Consider the following 7,008-nt stretch of genomic DNA (forward strand, 5'->3'; position numbering starts at 1 on the left):
AGGGCTTTATTTCTCCGTAATGTCCTTCTAGTACTGCTTGGCTGAGAGCTGGGGACAGAGGCAGGAGCCTCCCACAGCTGTTGATGTGAGGAGCATAACATGGTGTGGACTATTAGAGTGGTTCAGTGACTTCAAGATACATACACTCACACTCTTACACATGTACATAGTTACATAAACAATCACATATGCATACACACTGTCTGCACATAGACACATAAAAACACAGTGACATGTACCCACATGTGCTTGCATTTACATACACACTCATACACATGTGCACACACATGTGCAAAACACATTACACTCATGCATGTACCCATGCACACAGTTACATACATACAGTCACACACACACCATCATCCAGTGACACCTAGGCATACACACAGTCCCACACATAGTCACAGAGTTACACACACACTAATGGAGACTGAATGCCTTAGAGCTTGTCGCTGAATCCTCTAGCAGAATGAGTCTCCAACACACTCAGGGAAGGAATGGGTACCCCACAGAAGCCAATCACTGGGCCAGGCCAGAGTGTGTCTTGAGAATTAAACAGGAGGCTTATGACCCCATGCCTCCCTTCCTCCTCTCTCTCATTCATTCACCATCACAGCCCTTAGTGGAAAGTCAAAATCCATTTGTAGTGGGAGAGGAAATATTTGAAACTTATGTATGGATAACTCGTTGAAGGGCTTAGCTCCATGGTGGGGAAAAGAAACTCTGCATTAACTGGTAGGAAAGTGGGATGAAGCAAAGTTTTTTTTTTTTTTTAAGATTGATGTATTAACAGCATTATTTGTATTCCACTGGGATGATGCAATAGACTTCAGGATACATGGTCAATATAAAAAATTAATTTCATTTTTATATTCCAGGGGTTAGCAAACTATGGTCTATGGACCATATCTGACCTGTGGCCTGTTTTTGTAAGATATATAAGCAAAGAATCAGTTTATATTTTAAAAGAATTGTAAAAGAAGGGAAGGGAGGGGAGGAGGAGTAACTGAATATGGCCTGCAAGCACTAAAATATTTACTATATGGGTCCCTACAGAAAAAATAGGTCAACTCTGTTGTACACTAGCAATGAACAATTGGAAAATGTTTTCAAATGCCATTTTTTTCAAGTACCATTAACTGGAAAAAGTCGAATACTCAGGTATAAATCTGACAAAATATGTGCATGAATTCTAGGATGAAAACTTCAAGATGCTGATAAAAGAAATCCAAGAAGACCCAAATTAGTGAAGAGATATACAATATTCCTGGACTGGAAGACTCATATTGGTAAGATCTTAAGTCTCCTAAAAGTGATCTACAAACTCTGAGAAATCACAGTCGCAGGAGAAATTTTTGTAGAAATAATATGATTATAAAATTTTCATGAAAATGCAAAGGACCTAGAATAGCCAAAATTGTTCTGAAAAAGAAAAATAAAGTTGAAGGATTTACGAGATCCCTTTTGAGACATATTATAAAACAGCAGTAATCATGACTGGGTGATGATGATACTGGCCAAAGACTAGACACAAATCAATTGAATGGAACAGAGAGTCCATAACTCAAAAAAAAAAAAAAAAAGCAAGGCAAGTCAAAGCACAAAAGACGGTCTTTTCAATAAGTGGTACTGGAAAAACTGAACATTCACATGGAAAAAAGTCAACTTATATGTCATACCTTATGCAAAATTCAATTTAATATGAATCATGGAATTAAATAATGTAAAAATATAAAACTTTTAGAAGAAAAAACTAGAAGAGAATCTTTGGGGCCGTAAGTTAAACAAAGAATTCTTATATATATAGCATCATCAACATAAATTATAAAAAGAAAGAAATGGTAAATTGCACTTCATAAGCATTTAAAAATTTTGCTTTGCAAAAGAAATATAAGATAAAGACTAGGCACACACTTGGAAAAAAAGACATGCAAATCATATATCCGATAAAGGACTTATGTAAAATCCAATAATTGGAAGGTAGAGAATTCAAGAAAAATTAATGTGCAAAAGATTTGAAAAGATGCTTTACCACAGAAGGTATATGGATGGCAAACAGGCACATGAAAAAATGTCCAACATCATTAGTTATTGTGTGTGTGTGTGTGTGTGTGTGTGTATGTGTGTGTGTGCACTCAGTTGTGTCTGACTCTTTGTGACCCCATGGTCTATAGCTCACCAGGCTCCTCTGTCCAAGGAATTTTCCAGGCAAGAATACTGGAGTGTGTTGCCATTTTCTACTCCAGGGGATCTACCTGACCCAGGGGTCAATCCCTTGTGTCTTGCGTCTCCTGCATTGGCAGCCAGATTCACTGTGATATATCATTGCATACCCATAAGAATGGCTGGGGAAAAACTGACACCTTCAGGTGACAGTGATTATGGGGAGCAACCAGAACTCTCAGACATTAATGATGAGAATTTTCAATGACAGGACACCTATGGAAAACGGTATGGAGGTTCCTCAAAAAATTAGAAATAAGGCTACCACATGGTCCAGCAAAATTGGAATGAGGGTTTCCTAGAGATATGTGCATTCTGATCTACATTGCAGCATTACTCACAATATCAGTGGATGAATGGATAATAATGGAATATAATTCAGCCAGGAGAAAGAAGGAAAATCTGTTTATGACGATGTGGTTGGAACTTGGCAGCATTATGCTAAGTGAAATAAGTTAGAGAAAGACAAATATAGCTAGCCTTCCATATCTGGGGATTCTGCATCTGCAGATTCAGCCAATCCCAATCCAAGAAGATTCAGGGGGAGAAGGGGAAGTTCAAAACGTTCCAAAAAGCAAAACTTGAATTTGCTGTGCACCAGCAAATGTTTACATATTGTTTACATTGTGTTGGGCATCAAAAGGGCTTCCCTGGCGGCTCAGTGGTAAAGAACCAGCCTACCAATGCTGGAGACACAGATTCAATCCCTAGGTTGGGAAGGTCCCCTGGAGTAGGAAATGGCAATCCACTCCGGTATTCTTGCCTGGAGGATCCCATGGACAGAGGAGCCTGGTGGGCTACCGTCTGTGGGGTCACAAAAGAGTTGGACATGACTCAGAAACTAAACTACAACAACAACAACAAGAACAAGGCATTATAAGTAATCTAGAGATAACTTCAAGTATACAGGAGGTTATGTGTAAGTTATATGCAAATACTACACCATTTTACATGAAGGGCTTGAGCATCCCCAGATCTGGGTAGCCACAAGGAGTCTTGGAACCAATCCCTCCATTCCCCACCCCTCCAAAGTGCTGAGGGATAACTGTAGTGTATGATAACACTTATATGTGGAGTCTAAAAAAGACAGGCTCAAAGAAACTATGAGTAGAGTAGTGGTTACCAGGAGTTTGATTAATGAAGAGATACTGATCAAAGGATGCAACCTTTCAGTTACAAGTTAGCTAGTTTGGGGATATAGTGTATAGTATGGTGACCACATGGTACTGTGCCACAAGCTTGAATGTCCCTGAGAGAGGGGATCTTAAATGTTCTGGTCAGAAAAAAATAAATGTACGTATGTGATGGGGTAAGAGGTGGTAACTAACATCATGCGGTCATCACTTTCTAAGTTACATATCTATTAAATCAATGTGTTGTACACCTTAAGGTGACAAAATGTTATGTGTCAATTATATCACAATAAGGCTGGGAATTTTAATTAAAAATTTTAAATGGTGCCCTTTGAAATATAGTTTGGCTGTTTCCTCTAATGTTAAACATACACCTATAATATGACCCAGCCATCCCACTCCAAGACCAATGAACACTTATATACACATATCCACAGTAGCTTTATTTATAATAGGACAAAATTGAAAACAATCCACATGTTTTTCAACTGCAGAAGAAAATGTGGTTCATCATACTATGCAATATTACTTAGCAATAAAATACCAAGGTACTGAATAATGCAACATGGATGAATCATAAATGCATTGTTAGGTGAAAGATGCCAGATGATAGGGATCACTGTTTGGCAGGAGTTGGGATGAAAATGTTTTGATTATCAAGGGTGGCTGTGGTAGTGGTGGTTACCACAGCCACCTCTCTAGACACTTCAAAACTTAGAACTGTACACCAAATAGAGCAGTCTTTACTTTTTATAAATTTGATAAACTTACATACTTGTTTAAGATGAGGCTGAGGGTATTAAGCACATATATTACCGGCATAAATATACTATGAAATGATATACAAAAAGTAACAGAGTGAAAGTTGCTCAGATGTGTCCAACTGTTTGTGACCCCATGGACTATGCAGTCCATGGAATTCTCCAGGCCAGAATACTGGAGTGGGTAGCCTTTCCCTTCTCCATCGGATCTTTCCAACCCAGGGATTGAACTCAGGTTTCCCACATTGTAGGCAGATTCTTTACCAGCTGAGCCACAAGGGAAGCCCCATACAAAAAGTAAAGCATTTACCTAAAGGTGAAAAAAACTGGGAAAATAAAGTACATGTGGAGAAGCAATGCTTTTCATTGAGCACCTTATTTTCTACATGAGTGAATGTATTCTCTGTCAAAAATATTACATTGAAAAAGTTAAGCATCACTCTTCAAAGAGTCTCATCTTCTAAACCTTCAGGGGCTCTCTACTGATCTAATGCACTTGGGGCTGAGATACATCTTGAAAATTATTTCCTTGGGAGATGAGGCATGACCTTTGAAGCCAAGCTAACCAAACTTACCTCCACTCCACCACTCATCAGCTAATTGATCTTGAGCAAGTGAGTTAATCATTCCAATCTGAAAGACTGAGGTGAGGATGAAATTGGGGTTTGGATCAAAAGCATCAAGGTCTGTGGAGTCATCCAGTCTTATGTGTTGTATGAAAAGTGTTTAATACACCCACATCTTACATGAATGCATGTAAGATACTCCTACTATAGAAATAAAATTTCTGCACCAAAGGTTATGTGATTAAGAGTAACTCAGTAAGTAACTGATAATGAGATCTCAAGTCGTCAAGGTACGACGAGATTATTTTTTGCAAAGTGAAGACAAACTAAATTGTTTTCTATCATAATACCATTTATGAAAATAAAGAGTGCATTGAATACTTAACATTTAAAGATTTTAAAGATCTTCAAGATGATGATTGCACATTGTGGAGGGATGTTCACGATTCATCATTTAATGAAAAATCCAGATTAATGATATATTTATTATTTAATGAAAAATCCAGATTAACAAGAAAAATATAAGATAAAATAGCATTTTTTGTTGAGGTAAAACACATAAAATAAAATTTATTCAATTATAGGGCTTCCCTGATAGCTCAGTTGGTAAAGAATCCGCCTGCAATGCAGGAGACCCTGGTTCAATTCCTAGGTTGGGAAGATCCACTGGAGAAGGGATACACGACCCACCCCAGTATTCTTGGGCTTCCTTTTGATAGAGCAGTTGGTAAAGAATCTGCCTTTACCGACTGAGAAGTCCATGGATGGTATAGTCCATGTGGAATCCATTGTGGAGGGATGTTCATGATATATTGTTCAATGAAAAATCTAGAGTAACAAGAAAAATGTAAGATAAAATAGTATTTTTTTTTGTTGAGGTAAAAGTCACATAAAGTAAAATTTATTCAGTTATAGAATTCATAACATTAAAAAGTGTTTGATTTCATGCATCCAGTACACTCACAGTGTTGTGCAACCACCACCTCTCCTCTATCTAGCTCCAAGATATTTCCATCACCTGAAAAGGAGACCTGTACCCATCAGCAGTCACCCTCCGTTTTGTCCTCCAGCTCCTAGATCTATCTCTATGGATTTGCCTATTCTGCACATTTCATATAAATGGAGTCATACAATATGTGACCTTTTGTGTCCAGTTCCTTTCTTTTATCATAATGTTTTCAAAGTTCATTCATATTGAAGCATGTGTCAGTGCTTCATTCCTTTTTTTAAAAAAATTTGGCCATGCAACATGGCATGTGGCATCTTAGTTCCCTAACCAGGGATTGAACCTGCATCTCTTGTATTGGAAGTGCAGAGTCTTAACCTCTGGCCTGTAGGGAACTCCCTACTTCATTTCTTTTTATGACCCAATAAAACATTTTGTTCTGCTTCACTGACTATGCTAAAACCTTTGACTGTGTGGATCACAACAAACTGTGGAAAATTCTTAAAGAGGTGGGAGTACCAGGTCACCTCACCTGACTCCTGAGAATTCTGTATGTGGGCTAAGAAGCAACAATTAGAACTGGACATGGAATAACGGACTGGTTCAAAATTGGAGAATTTAAAGTTAAAAAGTCAGAGCAGAGTGGCGCAGCGGAAGCGTGCTGGGCCCATAACCCAGAGGTCGATGGATCGAAACCATCCTCTGCTAAAGATTTTGTAAAGTCTTGAGTATGCGTGGCCTCTGAGAAAGTGTATTTCATAGGCTTCTCTGGTGGCTCAGTCAGTAAAGAATCTGCCTGTGATGTGTGAGACTCAGGTTCGATCCCTGGGTCAGGAAGATCCCTTGGAGAAGGGAATCTTCTACCTACTCCAGTAGTCTTGCTAGGAGAATTCCATGGACAGAGGAGCCTTGTCGGCTACAGTTCATGGAGTTGCAAAGAGCTGGGTGCAACTGATACTTTCACTTTAAAATTTGGCAGTATATGTGAGAGAATATGAAGTGATTACTTTGGCATGTTTGGATTATGGATATGATGCTTATTTCTTACTTTTTCTTCACTGTGGTTTTTTTTTTTCTATGACAAGGTATAATTTGGGGGAAAGGAAAAGCATTAATAAATATTTACTTATTTATCTGCCTGTTCTGGGTCTTGGTCACAGCCTGCAGAATCTGTATTTACAGGATGCAAACTCTTAGTTGTGGCGTGTGGAATATAGTTCATGGACCAGATATTGAACCTGGGCTACCTGCATTGAGAGCACTGAATCTAAGCTATCAGACCACCAGAGCAGTTCCCCCCCCCACTTTTCTGTTTTGTTTTTAAAGAAAAACATTTTAATAAGAACTCTGAAGGCAAAGAAGAACATATGCAATTTTCA

The 7,008-nt window shown here is 38.4% G+C and overlaps 1 non-coding gene across 1 annotated transcript; it reads left to right on the forward strand.

Annotated features, from left to right (window-relative positions):
• The first annotated feature begins 6,265 nt into the window (after positions 1 to 6,265).
• On the forward strand, positions 6,266 to 6,337 carry TRNAM-CAU. The gene has a single exon. It is a non-coding gene; the product is annotated as a tRNA-Met (tRNA).
• Positions 6,338 to 7,008: the final 671 nt, after the last annotated feature.

Source organism: Cervus canadensis, chromosome 4 (genome assembly GCF_019320065.1).
Source record: "Cervus canadensis isolate Bull #8, Minnesota chromosome 4, ASM1932006v1, whole genome shotgun sequence".
NCBI lineage: Eukaryota > Metazoa > Chordata > Mammalia > Artiodactyla > Cervidae > Cervus > Cervus canadensis.